A 25582-nucleotide genomic window follows, 5' to 3' on the forward strand; every position below is an offset into this window, starting at 1 on the left:
TCACGGAACTACATAACATCTTATGAGTTCTTCATGAACTATTAATTTTTGCTGATTCCAAGTTTCTACGGGTTCTGAGTTGTTAGACACTCGAGAACGCCGATAACTGATTCGATGTCTACACTTTCCTTTCCATTATTTGGTTTAAACCTTCTTGTAATGTAACCTATATGAGCAGTGATAATTTGCTGCTTATGTAAATGCCTCGATGTACAACTCTGTCAGCAAGACCTTGTTACTATGATTGATGACATTCTGGTAGCCACCGATGGACGAAAACTTTGCCTATTGGTCCGCCTCATCTTAACGAGCAGGGAAATGATTCTCTTCGTCCCTCGCCCTTGGTACCAACATTGTTGCCAACATAACTGACAGGTTGTCCTCTGACCTACCTTGCTATCATGACCGTGCAAAATTTAGCGCCTTCCTGCTGTTAACCCACATGGTGGGCCCATAACCCACAGTTCCACAGGATCAAAACCCGACTCTCCTGTACAATCTTGACTCCGAAATATTCTTTGCACTTGGCTTTGTTGCAAATCACGAGCCCCCTTCCTAGTGATCTATTATGGTATCAGACGCAATACTTATCTTGATGCTTTGAACCCCTTTAACCCTCTATTTCAGAAATCGAACGATTGCCTACCCGGTTGAAGCTTCTTATTGCTCCTCCTTACCTTGCTCTCGATGACTGTCTTGAATTTTAACTCGGGAGATGCCTCTATGCCACGTTCGTCGAAATAGCCACGGGTACATATCTTGTGTTGAGCTTCGTTCTCTCCGAGTCTTTCCCCCTTACTCCAACCCTTAAATCTCGGGACGAGATTTCTTGTAGTGGAGGAGAATTGTGACACCCGGATAATTAAGCTACAATAATCCCTTGTTAATGGTGCCATGTCATCACATTGCTGTTGCTAATCCTCACTTGATCCTAATCACCACTTTAATTCAAATCCAAGGTTAAAGTCAAAAATTCTAATTTGTCAAACATGAAAACAAAAATGTTTGAGATGTTGCAATTTTTCACTAAATAATTGTCGTGTAGAAACCAACATCATTTGACTCACCAGTTAATCCCTAGTAATATCGGAAGTTCTCCAACAACTCCTAAATTAGCCTTTCTCAAATAAACAAATGTTTATGTTTTTCCAAACCACTTGAAACCTTGGGTGCTAGCTCAAAACTCTGGCTACTATTTATGTGACAAGTTTTGGAGTCAACAAAACTTATTTGGTACTTTTTTTATACAAAATGTGGAGAAAGTTACAAAACAAAAAAATAAATAAAGAAAAAGGAGAGAGGCCCCCTCTCCCTGTGGGCCTCGGCCCAGCTGGCCTTGGACCAACCAGGCCGGCCCACCCCGCACCTCCCTGGCCTATATGGCCCCCCTTGCCACCCGAAACCCTAACCGATCCCCACTCCCCCCACTCGCTTCCCCCCACGCCTCTCAACCCTCCCCCCCGATCTGGATCGGGGCAGCGCTCCGCCCCTCCCCCGCTCGATCTGGGCACCTGCCCGTGCTCAGGGGCCCGGCCCCTCGCGCCCCGCCGCCGGCACCCCTGACGCCGCGCCCGACCCGCCATCCGCCGCCCGGAGATCCCCACCTTGCCGGACGCCTCGCTGCTCCTCCCTCGCGCCCCCGTCGCGTCTTCCTCATCAGCCGATGCCTGCCGATGCCGCGCCCGTCGCTCGTCACCGCGCCGTCATCGACCATCGCCACCCCAAGCTTCGACGCCTCCCTGAGCTTGCTTTAGCACATCTACAGGGCCTTGTGAGCCCCCGCTCCCTTTTCTTCTTCTTCCCCATCGGTTTCGGCCCTTAGCGCGCCTCCCGCTCATACGCATAGCTCCGTCACCGTCGGACATGGTCCCAGCCATCGATCCCGCGCGTCCCTGCCAGCCAGCCCATGCATCGGGCTTCCCCTACCCGCACCGCGCTTGCTGCGCCCCGCCGCTCCCCGCGTGCCGGCACTGCCCCGCTGCGCCCGTTATGACCCGCCTCTTCGCCCCTGCGTTGCCTCCGCCAGCCGCCGCTCGACGGCCAACTATCGCTATGGCCAGTCGTGCCATGGCCTCGGCAGCCCTGCTGGGCGAGCAACCGCCCAGGGCCAGCGCCCGAACCCCAGTCTCGTTCGCCCGATAACCGCCCCGAGTTGGCCCAGGGCCTATGACGACCGGGCCCCACACCCCTGTTTCCAAAAAAATGTAAAAAATATTTTAATAAAAACAATTAATTAATTAGTTAAGCGGATAATTAACTTAATTAATTAAACCTAATTAGCCTAAGCACATAGTTTAGTTAACTAAACTGTTAGAGTAGACAAACATTCAATGACAGGGGGGTCCCACCCTTGTTGACCAGTCAAACGTTGACTGGTCAACTGGGTCCCCCTAGCCCACCTGTCAGCCACTGAGTACACTTTTGTGTACACTCTGCTGGGTGCGCCTAGCAATTTAGCTTTTATTTTCGAATTAAAATAATTTCATAATATTGTTTAAAAACTTTGAAAAATCATAGTAAATTAATCGTATATCGGATCGAAAAACTTTATACATGAAAGTTGCTCAGAACGACGAGACGAATCCAGATACGCGGTCCGTTCATCTGCCACACGTCTCTAGCATAGCGAACCTGCAAACTTTCCCCTCCGGTTCATCTGTCTGACAGACGTCCGGAACCGGGAAAACTTTCCCGGATGTTTCCCCCCTTCGCCAGTAACGCCTAGCACTGCGTTAGAACACCTCTAGCCCCGCTTATAATCATGTTGTGCATATGTTTGCGTGTATTTACTGTTTCTTCCCCCTCTTCTCTCCGGTAGACCCCGAGACCGCTGCTGATGCCGCTGAGATCGACTACGTCGACGATGACCCTCCTTCTTGTCTGAGCAACCAGGCAAGCCCCCCCCCTTTGATCATCCTGATATCGCCCATTCTATACTCTCATGCTTGCATTAGATTTTGCTACTATTATTGTTTGCTCCTATTATGATGCATAGCTTGTTTTTGTACCTGCTATTGTTACCTACCTGCTTATCCTAATCTGCTTAGTATAGGTTGGTTAGTGATCCATCAGTGACCCCCACTTGTCCTTGTTGCCCCTGCTTCATCTTCGACGCCTCGATTGACGTGATCGACGACCAGAGCCCGACACCTCACATCACATCATGCCCCTTTAGTTACTCGACTCTGCAGAGCTACTATCGAGTGCCGAGGGTGATCCCTCATAACGCACTCCTGATGATAATTCTGTAGTGTAGCTATTCGGTCGTGGTCATCGAGGGTGATTTCCTCTTTCACCATTCCCGATACGGCTCTGTCGTTCAACACCTCAAGTGTGAACCTCGAGGGTGGTCCCTCTTACGTTCACCTTGATGATTACATTGAGTGGAATCCACCGGGGGTGATTCCTTGGGTTTTCCCCTTGATGTCTGGACACATAGTTACCTTGACTTTGACTTGAGACCTTGGTGGAAGTCGGGCGGGCCCGGAGAGCACCCGCAAGATGGTTACGTGGCACGGCCGGGCATTCTAGGCCCTTGTCGTAAGTCCACGAGACGGCGCGACGGGGTCACTTTCGATCGTGAGTCTCTGCTCGTCTCCGCAAGCTAATAATACACTATGGTTTGGGTATTTGTTCTAAGTTGGCCTTTGGCCTTTACGCACCAACCACCACATGAGAATAGTTATGGGCCTCGACGTCGTGGTATCAGCCGAAGCTTTGTCAGACGTCCAGTTCAGCAGTGCGGCACGGCTGGGCCGACACCATCCTGTAGTGGTGGAGCCTGGACCCGCCCCATATGCAACGATCCGGAGTGCAACGGGCGATGGGCCCAGACCCCGGAGTGCTTAGGATGTAGACCGGCGGGGACCTCTCTGCTGAGCCTAGGTAGGGCTGCGACATGTTGATCTTCCGAGGCCGGGCATTGACCCTAGAAAGGAGTGTCCGGCTAACGTGATCGAGCGTGTTGGCAAACATGGTGCACCCCTGCAGGGAAGATTATCTATTAATAGCCGTGTCCACGGTAACGGACGTTCAGACTTATATCCTGATCTTATACCACTACAAATGGATACTTGAGATATGTGGCTCCGGGATTGCTTTCTCGCGGGGAGTCGAGGAAGGATCTCTGGGCATTAATGTTACAACATGCTTGTTAAATATAAACTGCTATTCTTTACTCTTCTACATGCTGAAAGATGCTCGGAGCTGCGTGAAGATGCTAGTCTTCGATAGGCTAGGTCTTCCCCCTTATTCTAGCATTCTGCAGTTCAGTCCACAGATACAAACCTTCCATTTGATACCAATGCATACTTAGTATAGATCTGATGCTTGCGAGTACTTTGGATGAGTACTCATGGTTGCTTTGCTACCCCCTTTTCCCCCTTCTTCTTTCCGGTTGATGCAACCAGATGGTGGATCCCTGGAGCCAGATGCCATCACCGATGGATGCTGCTATGTGAAGACCGCTGACGACCATGAGTAGTTAGGAGGTCCTAGGCAGGAGGCCTTGCCTCTTCGATCGTTGTTGCTTTTGTGCTAGCCTTCTTAAGGCATGTTTGTTTAACTTATGTTTGTACTCAGATATTGTGCTTCCGCTGACTCTTGTGTATCGAGCTTGTATTCGAGCCCTCAAGGCCCCTGGCTTGTAATATAAAGCTTGTATTATTTTGATTTGTGTCTAGAGTTGTGTTGTGATATCTTCTCGTGAGTCCCTGATCTTGATCGTACACATTTGCGTGTATGATTAGTGTACGATTGAATCGGGGGCGCCACACAAGGATTAGCACCTACGTAAAAATTGCGAAGAAGAACTGAAGTAGATTGCTTCCTGGTAGATCTATTTTGAGCATTGCAAATTCTATACCAAGCATCTTTTAGATTTTCTCCCTCCCTTTGCTTAAAATTTAGAACTTCATTCTCGGGAGATAACAGAGAAGATAAGAGACTAGTCATGATGACAAGCAAGCAAACTAGCACACGAGCAAACAGAAAGGTAACGGGAAAAAGGCAAACGGAAAAGAGAGGAGGAGATTGGGAAAGAGAGGGCGAATAAAACGGCAAGGGTGAAGTAGGGGAGAGGAAAACGAGAGGAAAATGGCAAATAATGTAATGCGAGAGATAGGGATCGCGATGGGTACTTGGTATAGTTGACTTGCTTGCGTGAGCCTCCCCGGCAACGGCGCCAGAAATTCTTCTTGCTACCTCTTGAGCACTGCGTTGGATTTCCCCGAAGAGGAGAGGATGATGCAATAAAGTAGCGTAAGTATTTCCCTCTATTTTTGAGAACCAAGGTATCAATCCAGTAGGAGGCCACGCACAAGTCCCTCGTACCTACACAAAACGATAGCAACTCGCAACCAATGCTTAGGGGTTGTCAATCCCTTCATGATCACTTACGAGAGTGAGATCTGATAGATAATATTTTTGGTATTTTTGATAGATATATGCAAAGTAAAAAGGTAAAAGGCAAAGTAAAAACAAGGCAAGTAAATAAAGTGATAGAGATTGATATGATGAGAATAGACCCGGGGGCCATATGTTTCACTAGTGGCTTCTCTCTAGAGCATAAGTATTCGACGGTGGGTGAACAAATTACTGTTGAGCAATTGACAGAATTGTAGTTATGAACATATCTAGGCAATGATCATGTATATAGGCATCACGTCCAAAACAAGTAGATCGAAACGATTCTGCATCTACTACTATTACTCCATTCATCGACCGCTATCCAGCATGCATCTAGAGTATTAAGTAAAAACAGAGTAACTCTTTAAGCAAGATGACATGATGTCACGCCCAATATGCGACCCTATCCAAAAGGAACTCGAAGGTCCCACCAAGGATAGACCCGCATATTGAAACGCTTTTGCAAGGTGGATATCATTACATCAACATTACATAATAGATGGGGTTACATACATAAGGCATACAATGCCACACGAATACAACATCACAATACATAAGAGCATCATCCGACTACGGATGAAACACAAACAGAAACTCAAACGACATCCACCATGCTAGCCCAGGCTGCCGACCTGGAACCTATCCCCTGATCGAAGGAGCAGAAGAAGAACTCAACGCAAGCAAGCATCACTCTCGCGTCATGACCATCGCATAAACATGTACCTACAACTATTGTTGTAGTAATCTGTGAGCCACGAGGACTCAGCAATCCCATTACCATGGGTATCAAGACTAGCAAAGCTTAAAGGGAAAGGAAGGGGTAAAGTGGTGAGGCTGCAGCAGCGACTAAGCATCTATGGTGGCTAACATACGCAAATAAGAGCAAGAAGAGAAGCAAAGGAATGGTCGTGAAGCTAGCAATGATCAAGAAGTGATCCTGAACTCCTACTTACGTCAAACATAACCCAAAAACCGTGTTCACTTTCCGGACTCCGCCTAAAAGAGACCATCACGGCTACACACGCGGTTGATGCGTTTTAATTCGGATCTGGTGTCAAGTTATCTACAACCGGACATTAACAAATTCCCATCTGCCTATAACCGCAGGCACGGCTTTCGAAAGATTATACCCTGCAGGGGTGTCCCAACTTAGCCCATGACAAGCTCTCGTGATCAACGAAGGATATACCCTCTCCCAGGAAGACCCAATCAGACTCGGAATCCCGGTTTACAAGACATTTCGACAATGGTAAAACAAGACCAGCAAAGCCTCCCGCAGTGCTGACAAATCCCGATAGGAGCTGCGCATATCTCATTCTCAGGGCACACCGGATGAGCAAGACGACGGGTTGGCATAGACCCTGGTTGCCCAGGGGGCGCCGGACATCGCTCGGTTTGGACCAACACTTAGACAAGCATTGGACCGGGGGGGGGCTGTAATAAAGATGACCCTCGGGTTAATTACTCCCAAGGGAAATGTAGGTGATGGTGAGGCAAATGGTAAAACCAAGGTTGGGCCTTGCTGGAGGAGTTTTATTCAAAGCGAACTGTCGAGGGGGTCCCATAAATCACCCGACCGCGTAAGGAACGCAATATCCGGGAACATAACACCGGTATGACGGAAACTAGGGTGGCAAGAGTGGAACAAAACACCAGGCATAAGGCCGAGCCTTCCACCCTTTACCAAATATATAGATGCATTAAATAATATAAGAGATATTGTGATATCCCAACCAAAATCATGTCCACCATGGAGCAATCTTCAACTTCACCTGCAACTAGCAACGCTATAAGAGGGCTGAGCAAAGCGGTAACATAGCCAAACAATGGTTTGCATAGGAAAGGTGTCAAAGGTTAGAGGCTGACATGGCAATTTGGGGAGGCTTGATAAACAAAAGATAGGTAACGCAGCATAGCGATAGAACGAAGCAACTAGCATAGCAATGATAGTAGTGAGATCCAGGGTAGCGGTCATCTTGCCTGAAATCCCGCAAGGAAGAAGAACGAGTCCATGAAGAAGATGAAGCCACGAAGACGAACCAAGCGTAGACGAACGAATCCTCACGATCGCAACGAAATAGGAACTATCGAGAAGAAACACACAACATAGTAAACACACCACACATGAACATGACATGATGCACAACAAGCATGATGCATGACAAAGCTATATGAAGCTACTCATGGCAAGGGATGATGCAAACAAGAGCAACACATCAAGGCAAGTTTAAATGAGGCCGGGAACAACATATAACAATTCCGGTAAGTCCTCGTATGCATATTTCGAAATTGGTCCAGATCTGAACAAACCTTATGTTCAAGTTGTTAAACAGCAAGTTAAGATGCACAAAGATGATCTACACGACATTCTAGTCAAGTTACATATAAAGTTCATTTAGATCGGAGTTACGGCCTAGAAGATATGAGCAAAACAAGTTAAACATGGCATTGATGCAAAATGCATACAAACATCAAGCAAACACCTCAAAACAAGGATGCAACATGATAATATGAAGCTACATGCAAAATCAAGCAAGTTTCATATAGAGCACACTCAAAACGGAGCAACGGTTCAACACACACACACTAAACAAGTTATAGCAACAATCTGTCCAAAACAGCAACTAGGCATATTGCAAGCATCAAAACAACATGCTACAGCATCTCAACATAATAACAAAAGGCATGGACATGATGTACAGGTAAAGCATTACAAAACATGAACACTGAGCTATCTCTAGAAATCACTAGAACATGCTCAAACACACATGGCAAGATTGCAATTAATAACAATTTCAGACTTTGCAGAAAATAACATCAGGTTGCAATGTTTAGAGCTATCAAACAACATGTTACATGAACTTATAATAGCAAAACAAGACACGGCATGATTCTACTAAAAGCATAGATCAAAAGTCCCTTAGTGACCATAAGCCAAAAAGGAACAGAAAATATGATGGCACCCATGTAAACATGGCAAGTTATAAAACAGATTCAAACATGGCAGAAACAGAATTATGAAGGCATGTTGGTGAGCTTGTACCACTCACCACAGAGCAATACATGGCATGGCAAGGCAACCAACAGTAAGAAGGCATATTTGTGAAGCTAAGCATGACAAGAGCAAGTTCATAGGGTACATGAATCACTAGCAACAATCATGACAACAACTGAACTTAATGTTAACAGGCTGACAGCAACATTATCAAGAAACTTTGGAGCAAGATATGAACAAGCTATAGCAAGCTATAAATGCAACCATGGGCATGGATGGATAGAGCATGATATGTAGAACAAAACATATTTAGTGATCATCTCCAGATTATGCATAGAATGACTAGTAGCAGCAGGTTTACATAGCATCACGAAATAACAGATTCAGCCTAGCAAAACAACAACAGCGAGTACACTACTTAACAAGCTCGATTCACTCCCCAAAAGTCATTGCATGACAAGATAAGCATAGCATCAGCAAGAAGACATGTTTATGAAACAATCCAAGGCAAGAACAAGTTCATAGCATGCAAGGATCAACTACAACAACCTTGGCAAAATTGAATAACATGTAAACAATCTGCCAGGAAACATTTCGAAGCAAAAGTAGAGCACAAAAATGACATGCTAGACTACTGCATAAATGCAAACAGGGGCATGAATGGATAGAGAACAACCATATGTTCAAAACATCCTTACTGAAGTATCTCAAAATATGCATGGATCTCTCTGTAGCAACATGTTTACATGGCATCAAAATAACAGCAGAACAGGGACTGAAATCAGCAATATCACAAAGCCTAGTTTGCATGCTTGTGCTAGTCACCACATTGATCAAAAAAATACATGGCATACACCACTGTAAAGAAGACATAGCATAGTTCAAAACACATGAAGACATCAACCTCATAGGATGCACACATCAATCATGGCAAAAATGACAAATGAGCTCGTTCTATTAACAGATAGCAGAAAACATTATGAAGCACTCTTGCGATGATGATTCAAGCATCAAGATGACCACAAATGAACATGATGCAATGGAATAAAATGTACTCGTCGAGACAAACAATTTGACATATTACACGCACGAAATGGAGCTACGGATGGAGAGATACAATGCGATGAACATGGCATGAAAATTACACAGATCTGGGACTTGGTGGAATTTCACCTCCAGGAAAAGTCAACCCGGGACGGAGGCGTGCCGAACGAGGAGATCCGGGACGGAGGCGCCGTTTGGATCATGTCCTGGTGGATCTCATCCACCCGGACCGGATCTGGCTCCAGCGAAGCTCCGGCGAGGAGGCGAATTCCGGTGAGGGGAGACGCGGGCGCCGGCGAGGTGCGGGCGGCACGGACGGCGGAGGGGCGGCGGCTCGGCGCGGCGCGCCAGCGCGGCGGCGGCGCGGGGTCACGGGAGGTGCGCGGATCTAAGGCGGGGGCGGCGCGACTCCGGCCGGGAGCCACGGCGGCGGGCGGCGGAGCTGCTCGGACAGCGCGGAGGCCGTCCGGCGGCGCTGGTCGGGGCGAGGACGGGCCCCTGCGGCAGCGGAGGCGGAGCAGCGCCCGCGGCGGTGACGGCGGCGCAGGCTGGCGCAGGCGGCAGGGCAGGCGCGGGCCGGCGGCGGCGGGAGGCCAGGCGGGCGCAAGGTGGCGCCGGCCGGGCCGGGCGGCGGCGACGAGCGGGTCCGGACGGGCGGCGGTGGGCGGCGGCGCGGGCCCCGCGGGCCGGATCTGGGCCGCGCGGGCCCTGGCGGTGGAGACGGCGGCGGAGGACACGTGGCGGCGGCTGATTCGCGGGAGGGCGGCGGCGGACGTGTCCGACCAGGGACGGACATGTCCGGCGCGGCGCGGAGGGGAAAACTAGGGTTTGATCTGCGAAAATGGACAGGGAGGACGTTTTTATAGGTAGAAGGAGCTAGGAGAGTCCAAAGGAGGAGCGGTTTTCGCCCACACGATCGTGATCGAACGACCGAGAGCATGGAGAGGGTTTGGATGGGTTTTGGGCCACTTTGGAGGGGGTGTTGGGCTGCAAAGAGAAGGGGGTTTTTGTTGGAAATATGCCCTAGAGGCAATAATAAAAGTATTATTATATTTCATTGTTCATGATAATTGTCTTGTATTCATGCTATAACTGTATTATCCGGAAATCGTAATACACGTGTGAATACTTAGACCACACTATGTCCCTGGTAAGCCTCTAGTTGACCAGCTCGTTGTGATCAACAGATAGTCATGGTTTCCTGACTATGGACATTGGATGTCATTGATAACGGGATCACATCATTAGGAGAATGATGTGATGGACAAGACCCAATCCTAAGCATAGCATAAAAGATCGTGTAGTTCGTTTTGCTAGAGCTTTGCAAGTGTCAAGTATCTCTTCCTTCGACCATGAGATCGTGTAACTCCCGGATACCGTAAGAATGCCTTGGGTGTACCAAACGTCACAACGTAACTGGGTGACTATAAAGGTACATTACAGGTATCTCCGAAAGTAGCTGTTGGGTTGACACGGATCGAGACTGGGATTTGTCACTCCGTATGACGGAGAGGTATCTCTGGGCCCACTCGGTAATGCATCATCATAATGAGCTCAATGTGACCAAGGTGTTGGACACGGGATCATGCATTACGGCACGAGTAAAGTGACTTGCCGGTAACGAGACTGAACAAGGTATTGGGATACCGACGATCGAGTCTCGGGCAAGTAACGTACCGATTGACAAAGGGAATTGCATACAGGGTTTTGATCGAATCCTCGACATAGTGGTTCATCCGATGACAACATCGAGGAGCATGTGGGAGCCATCATGGGTATCCAGATCCCGCTGATGGTTATTGACTAAGAGAGTCTCGGTCATGTCTACATGTCTCCCGAACCCGTAGGGTCTACACACTTAAGGTTCAGTCACGCTAGGGTTGTAGGGATATGTATATGCAGTAACCCGAATGTTGTTCGGAGTCCCGGATGAGATCCCGGACGTCACGAGGAGTTCCGGAATGGTCCGGAGGTAAAGATTTATATATGGGAAGTCCTGTTTCGGGCATCGGGACAAGTTTCGGGGTTATCGGTATTGTACCGGGACCACCGGAGGGGTCCCGGGGGCCCACCGGGTGGGGCCACCCATCCCCGGGGGCCACATGGGCTGTAGGGGGTGCGCCTTGGCCTACATGGGCCAAGGGCACCAGCCCCACAAGGCCCATGCGCCTAGGGTTCCAAAGGGGGAGGAGTCCTACTAGTGGAAGGCACCTCCTAGGTGCCTTGGGGGGGAGGGAAACCCCCCTAGGCCGCCGCACCCCCTAGGAGATTGGATCTCCTAGGGCCGGCCACCCCCCCTTGGCACCCCTATATATAGTGGGGGGAGAGGAGGGACTTCATACCTTGTGCCCTGGCCTTTGGTTGCCTCCTTCTCCCTCCCCAACACCTCCTCCAACTCCATAGCGCTTAGCGAAGCTCTGCCGGAGTACTGCAGCTCCACCAACACCACGCCGTCGTGCTGCTGCTGGTGCCATCTCCCTCAACCTCTCCTCCCTTCCTTGCTGGATCAAGAAGGAGGAGACGTGGCTGTTCCGTACGTGTGTTGAACGCGGAGGTGCCGTCCGTTCGGCGCAGGTCATCGGTGATTTGGATCACGTCGAGTACGACTACATCATCACCTTGCAAGCTTCCGCACGCGATCTACAAGTGGTATGTAGATGCAAACTCTCTCCCTAGACTCGTTGCTTAGATGAACTCATAGATGGATCTTGGTGAAACCGTAGGAAAAATTTTAATTTTCTGCAACGTTCCCCAACAGTGGCATCATGAGCTAGGTTTATGCGTAGTTCTCTTTGCACGAGTAGAACACAACTTTGTTGTGGGCGTGGATTTTGTCATCTTACTTGCCTCTACTAGTCTTTTCTTGCTCAACGGTATTGTGGGATGAAGCGGCCCGGACCAACCTTACACGTACACTTACGTGAGACCGGTTCCACCGACTGACATGCACAAGTTGCATAAGGTGGCTGGCGGGTGTCTGTCTCTCCCACCTTAGTTGGAGCGGAATCGATGAACAGGGCCCTTATGAAGGGTAAATAGAAGTTGACAAAATCACGTTGTGGTGATTCGTAGGTAAGAAAACGTTCTTGCTAGAACCCAATTGCAGCCACGTAAAAGATGCAACAACAATTAGAGGACGTCTAACTTGTTTTTGCAGCGATTGATCATGTGATGTGATATGGCCAGAAGTTGTGATGAATGATGAATTGTGATGTATGAGATCATGTTCTTTGTAATAGGATTCACGACTTGCATGTCGATGAGTATGACAACCGGCAGGAGCCATAGGAGTTGTCATTATTTTTTGTATGACCTGCGTGTCATTGAATAACGTCATGTAAACTACTTTACTTTATTGCTAAACGTTAGTCATAGAAGTAGAAGTAGTCGTTGGCGTGACAACTTCATGAAGACACGATGATGGAGATCATGATGATGGAGATCATGGTGTCAAGCCGGTGACAAGATGATCATGGAGCCCCGAAGATGAAGATCAATGGAGCTATATGATATTGGCCATATCATGTCACAACTATATAATTGCATGTGATGTTTATTATGTATTATGCATCTTGTTTACTTAGAACGACGGTAGTAAATAAGATGATCCCTTATAAAATTTCAAGAAGTGTTCTCCCCTAACTGTGCACCGTTGCTACAGTTCGTCGTTTCTAAGCACCACGTGATGATCGGGTGTGATGGATTCTTACGTTCACATACAACGGGTGTAAGACAGTTTTACACAGCGAAAACACTTAGGGTTAACTTGACGAGCCTAGCATGTGCAGACATGGCCTCGGAACACGGAGACCGAAAGGTCGAACACGAATCGTATAGAAGATACGATCAACATGAAAATGTTCACCGACGATGACTAGTCCGTCTCACGTGATGATCGGACACGGGCTAGTCGACTCGGATCGTGTAACACTTAGATGACTAAAGGGATGTCTAATCTAAGTGGGAGTTCATAATTTGATTAGAACTTTATTATCATGAACATAGTCTAAAACCTTTGCAAATATGTCTTGTAGATCAATGGCCAACGCTAATGTCAACATGAACTTCAACGCGTTCCTAGAGAAAACCAAGCTGAAAGATGATGGCAGCAACTATACGGACTGGGTCCGGAACCTGAGGATCATCCTCATAGCTGCCAGGAAACAATATGTCCTAGAAGGACCGCTAGGTGACGCTCCCGTCCCAGAGAACCAAGACATTATGAATGCTTGGCAAACTCGCGCTGATGATTACTCCCTCGTTCAGTGCGGCATGCTTTACAGCTTAGAACCGGGGCTCCAAAAGCGTTTTGAGCATCACGGAGCATATGAGATGTTCGAAGAGCTGAAACTAGTTTTTCAAGCTCATGCCCGGGTCGAGAGATATGATGTCTCCGACAAGTTCTACAGTTGTAAGATGGAGGAAAACAGTTCTGTCAGTGAGCACATCCTGAAGATGTCTGGGTTGCACAACCGTATGACCCAGCTAAACATTAACCTCCCAGATGAGGCGGTCATTGACAGAATCCTCCAGTCGCTCCCACCAAGCTACAAGAGCTTTGTGATGAACTACAACATGCAAGGAATGGAAAAGACCATTCCTGAATTGTTCTCGATGCTGAAGTCAGCAGAGGCTGAAATCAAGAAAGAACATCAAGTGTTGATGGTCAATAAGACCACTAAGTTCAAGAAGGGCAAGGGTAAGAAGAACTTCAAGAAGGACGGCAAAGATGTTGCCGCGCCTGGTAAGCCAGTTACCGGGAAGAAGTCAAAGAATGGACCCAAGCCTGAGACTGAGTGCTTTTATTGCAAGGGGAAGGGTCACTGGAAGCGGAACTGCCCCAAATACTTAGCGGATAAGAAGGCCGGCAACACCAAAGGTATATTTGATATACATGTGATTGATGTGTACCTTACCAGTAATCGTAGTAACTCCTGGGTATTTGATACCGGTGCCGTTGCTCATATTTGTAACTCACAGCAGGAGCTGCGGAATAAACGGAGACTGGCAAAGGACGAGGTGACGATGCGCGTCGGGAATGGTTCCAAAGTCGATGTGATCGCCGTCGGCACGCTGCCTCTACATTTACCTACGGGATTAGTTTTGAACCTCAATAATTGTTATTTAGTGCCAAGTTTGAGCATGAACATTGTATCTGGATCTCGTTTAATACGAGATGGCTACTCATTTAAGTCTGAGAATAATGGTTGTTCGATTTATATGAGAGATATGTTTTATGGTCATGCTCCGATGGTCAATGGTTTATTCTTAATGAATCTCGAGCGTAATATTACACATGTTCATAGTGTAGATGCCAAAAGATTTAAAGTTGATAACGATAGTCCCACATACTTGTGGCACTGCCGCCTTGGTCACATTGGTGTCAAGCGCATGAAGAAGCTCCATGCAGATGGACTTTTAGAGTCTCTTGATTATGAATCATTTGACACGTGCGAACCATGCCTCTTAGGTAAAATGACCAAGACTCCGTTCTCCGGAACAATGGAGCGAGCAACCAACTTGTTGGAAATCATACATACCGATGTGTGCGGTCCAATGAGCGTTGAGGCTCGCGGAGGATATCGTTATGTTCTCACTCTCACAGATGACTTGAGTAGATATGGGTATGTCTACTTAATGAAACACAAGTCTGAGACCTTTGAAAAGTTCAAGGAATTTCAGAATGAGGTGGAGAATCAACGTGACCGAAAGATAAAATTCTTACGATCAGATCGTGGAGGAGAATACTTAAGTCACGAATTTGGTACACACTTAAAGAAATGTGGAATCGTTTCACAGCTCACGCCGCCTGGAACACCTCAGCGAAACGGTGTGTCCGAACGTCGTAATCGCACTCTATTGGATATGGTGCGGTCTATGATGTCTCTTACCGATTTACCGCTATCATTTTGGGGATACGCTCTAGAGACAGCTACATTCACTTTAAATAGGGCACCGTCTAAATCCGTTGAGACGACACCGTATGAATTATGGTTTGGAAAGAAACCTAAGCTGTCGTTTCTAAAAGTTTGGGGATGCGAAGCTTATGTCAAGAAACTTCAACCTGAAAAGCTCGAACCCAAGTCGGAAAAATGCGTATTCATAGGATACCCTAAGGAAACTATAGGGTATACCTTCTACTTAAGATCCGAAGGCAAGATCTTTGTTGCCAAGAACGGGTGCTTTCTGGAAAAAGAGTTTCTCTCGAAAGAAGTAAGTGGGAGGAAAGTAGAACTCGATGAAGTACTACCTCTTGAGCGGGATAGTGACGCAGCACAGGAAACCATTCCTGTGATGCCCACACCAACTGAAGAGGAAAACCATGATAATGATCAAGGTACTTCGGATCAAGTTACTGCTGAACTTCGTAGGTCCACAAGGACACGTTCCGCACCAGAGTGGTACGGCAACCCTGTCCTGGAAATCATGTTGTTAGACAACAATGAACCTTCGAACTATGAAGAAGCAATGACGGGCCCAGATTCCAACAAATGGCTTGAAGCCATGAAATCCGAGATAGAATCCATGTATGAAAACAAAGTATGGACTTTGACAGACTTGCCCGATGATCGGCGAGCGATAGAAAACAAATGGATCTTTAAGAAGAAGACGGACGCGGATGGTAATGTTACCATCTATAAAGCTCGACTTGTCGCTAAGGGTTATCGACAGGTTCAAGGGATTGACTACGACGAGACATTCTCTCCCGTAGCGAAGCTAAAGTCCGTCCGAATCATGTTAGCAATTGCCGCATACTATGATTATGAGATATGGCAGATGGACGTCAAAACAGCATTCCTTAACGGGCATCTTAAGGAAGAACTGTATATGATACAGCCGGAAGGTTTTGTCGATCCTCAGAACGCTAACAAAGTATGCAAGCTCCAGCGATCCATTTATGGACTGGTGCAAGCATCTCGGAGTTGGAACATTCGCTTTGATGAGATGATCAAAGCGTTTGGGTTTATGCAGACTTATGGAGAAGCCTGCGTTTACAAGAAAGTGAGTGGGAGCTCTGTAGCATTTCTCATATTATATGTAGATGACATACTCCTGATGGGAAATAATATAGAATTTCTGGACAGCATTAAGGCCTACTTGAATAAGTGTTTTTCAATGAAGGACCTTGGAGAAGCTGCTTATATATTAGGCATCAAGATCTATAGAGATAGATCGAGACGCCTCATAGGTCTTTCACAAAGTACATACCTTGATAAGATTTTGAAGAGATTCAGAATGGATCAGTCCAAGAAGGGGTTCTTGCCTATGTTACAAGGTATGAGACTGAGCTCAGCTCAGTCACCGACCACGGCAAAAGATAAAGAAGAGATGAGTGTCATCCCCTATGCTTCAGCCATAGGATCTATTATGTATGCCATGCTGTGTACCAGACCCGATGTAAACCTTGCCGTAAGTTTGGTAGCAAGATACCAAAGTAATCCCGGCAAGGAACACTGGACAGCGGTCAAGAATATCCTGAAGTACCTGAAAAGGACAAAGGACATGTTTCTCGTTTATGGAGGAGACGAAGAGCTCGTCGTAAAGGGTTACGTCGACGCTAGCTTCGACTCAGATCCGGATGACTCTAAGTCACAAACCGGATACGTGTATATGTTGAATGGTGGAGCAGTAAGCTGGTGCAGCTGCAAGCAGAGCGTCGTGGCGGGATCTACGTGTGAAGCGGAGTACATGGCAGCCTCGGAGGCAGCACATGAAGCGATTTGGGTGAAGGAGTTCATCACCGACCTAGGAGTCATACCCAATGCGTCGGGGCCGATCAAACTCTTCTGTGACAACACTGGAGCTATTGCCCTCGCAAAGGAGCCCAGGTTTCACAAGAAGACCAGGCACATCAAGCGTCGTTTCAACTCCATCCGTGAAAATGTTCAAGATGGAGACATAGAGATTTGCAAAGTACACACGGATCTGAATGTCGCAGATCCGCTGACTAAACCTCTCTCGCGTGCAAAACATGATCAACACCAGAACTCTATGGGTGTTCGATTCATCACAATGTAACTAGATTAGTGACTCTAGTGCAAGTGGGAGACTGTTGGAAATATGCCCTAGAGGCAATAATAAAAGTATTATTATATTTCATTGTTCATGATAATTGTCTTGTATTCATGCTATAACTGTATTATCCGGAAATCGTAATACACGTGTGAATACTTAGACCACACTATGTCCCTGGTAAGCCTCTAGTTGACCAGCTCGTTGTGATCAACAGATAGTCATGGTTTCCTGACTATGGACATTGGATGTCATTGATAACGGGATCACATCATTAGGAGAATGATGTGATGGACAAGACCCAATCCTAAGCATAGCATAAAAGATCGTGTAGTTCGTTTTGCTAGAGCTTTGCAAGTGTCAAGTATCTCTTCCTTCGACCATGAGATCGTGTAACTCCCGGATACCGTAAGAATGCCTTGGGTGTACCAAACGTCACAACGTAACTGGGTGACTATAAAGGTACATTACAGGTATCTCCGAAAGTAGCTGTTGGGTTGACACGGATCGAGACTGGGATTTGTCACTCCGTATGACGGAGAGGTATCTCTGGGCCCACTCGGTAATGCATCATCATAATGAGCTCAATGTGACCAAGGTGTTGGACACGGGATCATGCATTACGGCACGAGTAAAGTGACTTGCCGGTAACGAGACTGAACAAGGTATTGGGATACCGACGATCGAGTCTCGGGCAAGTAACGTACCGATTGACAAAGGGAATTGCATACAGGGTTTTGATCGAATCCTCGACATAGTGGTTCATCCGATGACAACATCGAGGAGCATGTGGGAGCCATCATGGGTATCCAGATCCCGCTGATGGTTATTGACTAAGAGAGTCTCGGTCATGTCTACATGTCTCCCGAACCCGTAGGGTCTACACACTTAAGGTTCAGTCACGCTAGGGTTGTAGGGATATGTATATGCAGTAACCCGAATGTTGTTCGGAGTCCCGGATGAGATCCCGGACGTCACGAGGAGTTCCGGAATGGTCCGGAGGTAAAGATTTATATATGGGAAGTCCTGTTTCGGGCATCGGGACAAGTTTCGGGGTTATCGGTATTGTACCGGGACCACCGGAGGGGTCCCGGGGGCCCACCGGGTGGGGCCACCCATCCCCGGGGGCCACATGGGCTGTAGGGGGTGCGCCTTGGCCTACATGGGCCAAGGGCACCAGCCCCACAAGGCCCATGCGCCTAGGGTTCCAAAGGGGGAGGAGTCCTACTAGTGGAAGGCACCTCCTAGGTGCCTTGGGGGGGAGGGAAACCCCCCTAGGCCGCCGCACCCCCTAGGAGATTGGATCTCCTAGGGCCGGCCACCCCCCTTGGCACCCCTATATATAGTGGGGGGAGAGGAGGGACTTCATACCTTGTGCCCTGGCCTTTGGTTGCCTCCTTCTCCCTCCCCAACACCTCCTCCAACTCCATAGCGCTTAGCGAAGCTCTGCCGGAGTACTGCAGCTCCACCAACACCACGCCGTCGTGCTGCTGCTGGTGCCATCTCCCTCAACCTCTCCTCCCTTCCTTGCTGGATCAAGAAGGAGGAGACGTGGCTGATCCGTACGTGTGTTGAACGCAGAGGTGCCGTCCGTTCGGCGCAGGTCATCGGTGATTTGGATCACGTCGAGTACGACTACATCATCACCTTGCAAGCTTCCGCACGCGATCTACAAGTGGTATGTAGATGCAAACTCTCTCCCTGGACTCGTTGCTTAGATGAACTCATAGATGGATCTTGGTGAAACCGTAGGAAAAATTTTAATTTTCTGCAACGTTCCCCAACAGTTTTACGGTTACCCGGTTAACTGTTGGAGTACCAAACGACCTCCAAATGGCACAAAACTTGACAGGCGGTCTACCGGTGGTATACCAAGGCCACTTGGCAAGCCTCGGGCCATTCCGAGAAAGTTTAACACCCGCTCACAATGAGAGACGAAAGGGGAACGCCGGAGGACATAGGAGCGCCGGATTGCAAAACGGACAACGGGGAAAATGCTCGGATGCAAGAAACGAACACGTATGCAATGCAATGCACATGATGACATGATAAAATGCAACACGTAAGCAAATGACATGGCAACGACGGCGAATAACTGAATGACATCTGGCGCATCGAATCCGGGGCGTTACACATGATGTAGAGGGATAAATTCATGCAATATGATAAAACCCCATCTTGTTATCCTCGATGGCAACAATGCAATACGTGCCTTGCAACCCCTTCTGTCACTGGGTAAGGACACCGCAAGATCGAACCCAAAGCTAAGCACTTCTCCCATTGCAAGAACTACCAATCTAGTTGGACAAACCAAAAAGGATAAATCGAAGAGACTTGCAAAGATAACTCAATCATACATAAAAGAATTCAAAGAAGAATCAAATATTTTCCATAGATAATCTGAATCATAAACCCACAATTCATTGGTCTCAACAAACACACTGCAAAAAGAAGATTACATCGAATAGTTCTCCACAAGAGAGGGGGAGAACATTGTATTGAGATCCAAAAAGAGAGAAGAAGCCATCTAGCTACTAGCTATGGACCCGAAGGTCTGAAGTAAACTACTCACACTTCATCGGAGGGGCTATGGTGATGATGTAGAAGACCTCCATGGTAGATGCCCCCTCCGGCGGAGCTCCGGAACAGGCCCCAAGATGGGATCTCGTGGATACAGAAAGTTGTGGCGGTGGAATTAGGTTTTTGGCTCCTGTTCTGATCGTTCGGGGATACGTAGGTATATATAGGAGGAAGGAGTACGTCGTGGAGCATCGAGGGGCCCACGAGGTAGGGGGGCGCACCCAGGGGGCACCCTCCACCCTCGTGACCGCCTCTGGCACTGCTTGGAGTAGGGTCCAAGTCTCCTGGATCACGTTCGGTTGGAAAATCACGATCCCGAAGGTTTCATTCCGTTTGGACTCCGTTTAATATTCTGTTTCTTCGAAATACTGAAAAAGGCAAAAAACAGCAATTCTGGGCCGGGCCTCCGGTTAATAGGAGGAGGAGGAGGCATCCAGTTCGAAAGCTTGATGAACTCCTTCCGCCATAGGCATGGAGTCTTGAGAGCAGAACCCAACCAAGTCTCCCCTTCACCAGTAGGGTGGTCAAGCTGGAGGTCCTAAAATCCCTCCGTTGTTTCGTCCAGTGTCACCCTAGCATATCCTTCTGGAATCGGACGACAGTGAAAAGTTGCACCGGGTTCAGAAGGTCGAACTTGGCCGACAGCCGCCTTGACTTTTAAGTTCTGCCATTGCATAATAAGGTGGCAATTTTGAGACTCCGTGATAAAATCCACGGGGTAGCTAGCAGGAACCGTCAAGACATGCTCCGGATGAAGCAGCTCGGTGGAAGCCATGCTGCTTCTCCGCTGAGATGGTGGGGTAGCTTCGGGGGAAGCTTCGACATGTCGTTTGTTGTGATCTGCTTCTCGTTCCTCTAGCCCTTGTACCCTTGCGTGCAGCGCCTGCAGTTGGCTATGCTCCACTTTCTTCCTCCTCTCATGGCATTTGTAACCGCCTGTGTCCAGAAAACCAACCTTCCACGGAATGGAGCCTGGCGTGCCTCGTGTCCGTCCAGGGTGCTCAGGATTCCCAAGGGCCATTATGAGCTCGTCCTTCTCCCTGTCTGGAACGAACGTCCCTTGCTGCACTGCATCGATATAGTGCCAAAGCCTGTGGACTGGTATTTTCAGTTGCTCGTCCGTCCAACGACACTTCCCTGATACAGGGTCCTAGGTTCCGCCAGCCCCGAAGAACCATGTCCGGCAAGGGTCTGGCCAGTTCATTGTCTCCGGTTCGATCCCTTTATCAAGCAGATCATTCTCAGACTTGGACCACTTAGGCCAGGCTTTGAGGTAGCCACCTAACCCCGTGCGATGGTGAAGCTTCTTCTTCGCAGCATTTTGCTTGTTTGTCGCCGACATCTTCTTACTCTTTTCTGATGTCTTGCGGGCCACAAATGCGGGCCAGTGATCTCTGGTCTTCTCATATTTGCCGATGAATTCTGGTGTCTCTTCTTTGTCTACAAACTTTTTCAGCTCTTTCCTCCACCTCTTGAATAGGCCTGCCATCTTCTTAAGAGCACAAGACTTGATTAATTGCTCTTTGGGCCTCGTCTCCTTACCGAAGTTGTGCTCGATCCGGAGGGCTAGAAAAAAGAAGAAAGACAAGAGTTAATTAATATGTGTACATATACCAAAACAATGAATGCATCAATTAGCTAGTCAACACAGGCTTAACTAATATATATACCTGGCCAGACTCGGTTCAGTCACCGGAGCCGTCATCACAGTCTCTTTCTTGCACCGTCATTGGGTCACCGGAGCCGTCCTCATGGTCTCCTTCTTGCACCAGCATTGGGTCAAAGGAGACATCATAATAGCCTGCTTCTTCACCCTGTCCTTCCAGACCATCTGTGTCGTTCAGAAACGATAAGACGGCATCACTTCCATGTGCGATTATCTCCCCCAACATCGCTTTTGTTGCTTCGTCTCGGGAGGTGTCCATAGTTTCTACAAATATTTACAACATGGCAATTATTTTTCGAACATGACAGATATGGATATATTAGTGGCAAACGTAGAACTAGCTAGCTAATCACAGTAAGGAATCATATTAATTAGTGGCCTTGACGCTGCTTCTCTAGGGTTTGGGGTGGCCTCGACAATGCTTCAAGGGGGTAATATCGACAATGACGAGATACACACACGGGAAAATAATGTTATCGGGGAGTGGGTATATCGACCCCCTCCCCACGTGTTGAAGTTATCGGGAGGGGTTTATATCGACAACGACGACATACGTACATGGGAAAATAATAGTAATGGGGAGGGGGTATATCGACCCCCCCACGTGTTGAAGTTATCGGGAGGGGATATATCGACCCCCCCTCGTGTTGAAGTTATCGGGAGGGGGTATATCGACCCCCCCACGTGTTGAAGTTATCGGGAGTTTATTATATCGACACGACATACGTACATGGGAAAATAATATTATCGGGGAGGGGGTATATCGACCCCCCCCCCCCTCGTGTTGAAGTTATCGGGAGGGGTATATGGACGACGACAGCCAGATAAAACATAAGAAAACGAAGAAGAAATAAAAAGAGGAGAAGAAGAAAGGAATAGAGGAGAAGATCGAAGAAGAAAAAAGAGGATTATACGGAGCATTTTTTTTCTTTTTTTTCTTCGATCTTCTCCTCTATTCCTTTCTTCTTCTCCTCTTTTTATTCCTTTCTTCATTTTCTATTTTTTTTTCTTCTCCTCTTCCTTTTCTTCCTCTCCTCTTCTTCTCCTCTTCCTTTTCTTCCTCTCCTCTTCTTCTCCTTTTTCCTCTTCTTATTTTCCTTTTTCCTCTCTTAAATATATAAAACTTTTCTAAAAATGAAACTAACCTAAAATGTACTAAATCAGAGAACATATATAGATAATCCTTTTCTAAAAATGTAAGCATGGAGGGGGTATATCGACCCCCCCCCCTCGACCCTCTTTTCCTTCTTCTTCCTTCTTCCTTCTTCCTCTTTTCTTCTCCAACACAAAACACATCTCATCTCATCTCATTTCATCCAAAAATAATTCTTTGCATATGAACATACATACATTTACTTTTTTTCTTAAATGTTACATATGAACATTTTCTTAAATGAGCATATGAACATTTTTTAAATATTATTGAGCATATATATGAACATACATATCAACAAAAAATAGACCTTTTTCTTGGTAACAAAAAAAATGCAAAAACGAGCATTATACAGCATATACAGAGCATTATATAGTGAAAATACATACATACATACATACATACATACATACATACATACATACATACATACATACATACATACATACATACATACAGTGAGCATATACAGAGCATTATACAGCGACGACGACGATGGTTGGCGGTGGCGCGCGCTTACGGATGACGTGCGGGGACGACAATGAGAAGGAAAGGGGAGGAGGCAGGGGCTCACAGCGCGGGGAGGGGTCGAGGTCGCCGGTCGGAATCGGTGCGGCGGCAGACGAACGGCCTCGGGGATGAACGGGTCGCGGGAGCCGGCGTGGTGCTTCCCCGCAGCGACGGTGACAACGGGCGCGGGCAACGGCGACGGCGACGACGGGCGCGGGCGACGATGACGGCGTCGGCGGGGGCGGCGGGCGACTTCGGGGCAGCCTGGCAATGATGGGGCGCGCGGACGGCGTCTGGGCGGCGGGCGGCGTCGGGGCAGCAGACGGCGTCGATCTGGGCAGCCTGGCGGCGTCGATGAGCTCGGTGTCGTCGGGCGGGCTGGGGGGCAACTGGCGATGAGTTCGTCAAATTTTCCCAAGTGCTAGTTATATACCCAGGCCTTTGGTCCCGGTTCGTGGCACAAACCGGGACCAATGCCCCCTTTAGTCCCGGTTGGTGCCATCAACCGGGACCAAAGGCCTCTTTTCAGTAGCCCAAAGGGCGGGAAGCGGCGGCCTTTGGTCCCGGTTGGTGGAACCAACCGGGACTAAAGGGGGGGCAATGGTCCCGGTTGGTGCCACCAACCAGGACCAATGGGCCTTGCACAACGGCATGATGGTGGGAGTTTAGTCCCACCTCGCTAGCTGAGAGAGAGCCGCACCTGTTTATAAGGTGCGATGCGCCAACCCTGTCGAGCTCCTCTCTAAAGCAGGCTTTCGGGCCTAATATGTTTCTATGTGCGTGTGGGCCTACTGGGCTTACTACGGGCCTGAATCCTGGCCCATTGTTGGGTTTCTAGTCGTATTCAGGTCGTGGGGCCCCAATAGGAGGCACTTTTTTTGTTTTTTGTTTTCTTTACTTATTGTTGCTATTTTTAATTTTTTTTGGTTTTTTTGTTTTGTTTTCTGCATTATTTATTTTCTTTTGTTTTTTGCTTTATTTTTTAATTCCTTTTGCTTTTAGTTTTAGAAAAATTATAAACTTTCTGTTAGTGCCATTAGTTTTCAAATTTGAAAACACTTTTTTTGTTTTTTTGTTTTTTTCTTGCTTTATTTATTTTATTTTGTTTCTACTTACAACAAAATACTTATTGTTGCTACTTTTATTTTATTTTTCCAGTTTTTTGTTTTGTTTTCTGCATTATTTATTTTCTTTTGATTTTTGCTTTATTTTTTAATTCTTTTTTGCTTTTAGTTTTAGAAAAATTATAAACTTTCTGTTAGTGCCATTAGTTTTCAAATTTGAAAACACTTTTTTTTATTTTCTTTGTTGCTTTATTTATTTTATTTTGTTTCTACTTACACCAAAATACTTATTGTTGCTATTTTTATTTTGTTTCCAGTTTTTTTGTTTTGTTTTCTGCATTATTTATTTTCTTTTGTTTTTTGCTTTATTTTTAAATTCTTTTTGCTTTTAGGTCAGGAAAATTATAAACTTTCTGTTAGTGCCATTAGTTTTAGAAAAATTATAAACTTGCTGTTAGTGCCATTAGTTTTCAAATTTGAATAGTTAAAATTTGAATTCTTTGAAATTTGTGTGAATCACAAGTTTGTGATTAACTTTACTAATAAAATGAACATAGATGCGCCTATAGATAAAATTCAACCTAAATTCATAATAAATTTCTATGAATTTCAGAGAAATTCACTATGAATTTAGGTCAAATTCCCTGTATAAGGGCATCTATTTTCACTTTGAGAGGAGCTCAACAAGGCAGAGAGGGACGGGCTTATAAACCGGTGTGAGCGCCCTTCGGTTGGCGAGGTGGTACTAAACTCTGAGCACAACGAGGACCAACCCTTTAGTCCCGATTTGTGGCACAAACCGAGCCTAATGGTCATGGGCCAGGGGCGAGGCGCATTGGTCTCGGTTCGTGCGTGGAACCGGGACCAAAAGGCCGGGACCAATGGCCCACGTGGCTGCCCTCTTGAGAGTGTTCATGGTGAGAACATAGTTGACAAGGAGCGAATCGGGATTAATGGTATTACGAGGGCTGAACCATAAGACATTAAAGCATTTCAAATGAACTCTGAAAAAGTTGAAAGTTGGCATGGTATCATAATTTCACCCACATAGCATGTGCATGTACAAAATTGACAATGGTATCATACTCGTCTATTACAAAGTTGGCATGGTATCATCATAATAGTTGCGGGAGAAAGTCTTCACTTTTTCT

At 47.2% G+C, this 25582-nt stretch overlaps 1 pseudogene; it reads left to right on the forward strand.

Annotated features, from left to right (window-relative positions):
• Positions 1–25582, forward strand: part of LOC123093848 (subtilisin-like protease 1) — a 60067-nt pseudogene that overhangs the window by 16434 nt on the left and 18051 nt on the right.

Source organism: Triticum aestivum, chromosome 1B (genome assembly GCF_018294505.1).
Source record: "Triticum aestivum cultivar Chinese Spring chromosome 1B, IWGSC CS RefSeq v2.1, whole genome shotgun sequence".
NCBI classification, from domain to species: Eukaryota; Viridiplantae; Streptophyta; class Magnoliopsida; order Poales; family Poaceae; genus Triticum; species Triticum aestivum.